We start from the raw sequence: 1590 nt of genomic DNA, 5'->3' as shown, positions 1-1590 counted from the left end.
TTACAAAGTTATGAATCAGAAGTGCCGTTTGGCGTTATTTACGACGCACTCAACCTCAGAAGTGATAAAATGGCCCAAAATGGTCTACATTGATTTCAGCTCCCCCTAATGGTCTATCTTTACCAAATTTGGTACAGAGCCTCCGAGCGGCATGCAAACAATCATCACAGGTTTGGTGTTGATAGCATTTACTGTGGCAGAGATATTGCAATGCAAATTTCCCATTGAAATGCATTGAGTTTTTTGACAAAACCAACAAACGTTGAGTCTAGCGCGCCTAATGGCCAATTGTCGCCAAATTTGGTACAGACCATTGGGAAGGCATGCTAAAAACTGCCCACATGTTATTTGTTAACATTTAACTCGGCCGGGATATATGTGTTTGGTCTTAAAATGTGCATATGTTAACGTAGCAAAATTCTGTGAGTAATATTTTTGTCGAGGGCATCGGTAGATAAGACACACCAGGTTTTGTACAGATCTGTCGCATGGCCTAGGATGAGTCCGAAAAAGTTGGTTTTGCGCTTAGTGCGATATTTTGAAAAGAATTGGGAGCAGAAATGGGCGTGGCCTGTATCAGGAAACTCGGCTTAATTCAGTTAACACGTGGATGTAAAGATTTTTAATGTCTGATGTAAAATGTGGACGTTGTAGGCAGTATTTTCTGCTATGGCGCCACACAGTGGTGGAAGTGAGTCATTTTTTTGCGGCGTTTTGATCCAGTCCTGAAAATGGCACACCGCCACCATGTACGGCTTAGGCTTCAGCGTCAGTTTTACGTTGGGCAGAATAATAATGGAAAACAATAGGAGTCCAAGCCCGAGGATAAGTGGACTGCAGTAACGCTAACAATAAGGCTCCTTAGCCTTCCTGTGTGAACAGCGTAGCGCTTTGCGTTACTGCGGTCCACGCATCCTCGGACTTGGACCACTAATAATGGAAGAGGAGGAGGAGGGGGAGGAGGAGAAGAAGCCTTAGAAAAAACAATAGAGTTCCACAGCCCTGTTGTGTGAACCGCATAGCGCATTGCACAACAGCGTTTCCTGCATCCTTGGGCTTGGACCCCTAATAACATAAATGTACCAAAAACAGGGCAAGTTACCTAAGCAGTTCTTGCTCGCAAATGCATTACCATACAACAGCAGCAAAACTTGGACAAAAAAATTAAGATGATGTTCACTGTGAAATATTATCTATCTCTAGCTTTCAAGTCTGCAAGTAAATCTTAATAGCCCACTAAATTAGGCTGAAACCAATGGATGTCTGAAAAGTGGGACAACAATCTAAAGAAGTTGCTGTATACTACTGCTTTCCTGTACATTTCCTAGGTAACAGAATAAATAATACAAAACTTCCAGTAGGGGCCATTTAAGTCTTTAAAATAAAAGAAGATGAAAAAAGGAAATTAAGTCAGTGGGATCGGCTCTGTTGCACATGACAGAAGGCTTAAGTGTAGGTGTTAAACAACACATAGACCAAAGTACACAGTGTTTATGGGCCCACATGATTTTAGTAGGGCCCAGTCAAATCATGCCCTGGACACACACACACACACACACACACACACACACACACACACACACACACACA

At 42.5% G+C, this 1590-nt stretch overlaps 1 protein-coding gene across 1 annotated transcript in view; it reads left to right on the top strand.

Moving 5' to 3' along the window:
- Positions 1–1590, top strand: part of nek7 (NIMA-related kinase 7) — a 76754-nt gene that overhangs the window by 51310 nt on the left and 23854 nt on the right. The window lies entirely within an intron of this gene.

Source organism: Etheostoma spectabile, chromosome 9, assembly GCF_008692095.1.
Source record: "Etheostoma spectabile isolate EspeVRDwgs_2016 chromosome 9, UIUC_Espe_1.0, whole genome shotgun sequence".
Taxonomy (NCBI): Eukaryota; Metazoa; Chordata; class Actinopteri; order Perciformes; family Percidae; genus Etheostoma; species Etheostoma spectabile.
This window is presented reverse-complemented; position numbering and strand designations above follow the sequence as displayed.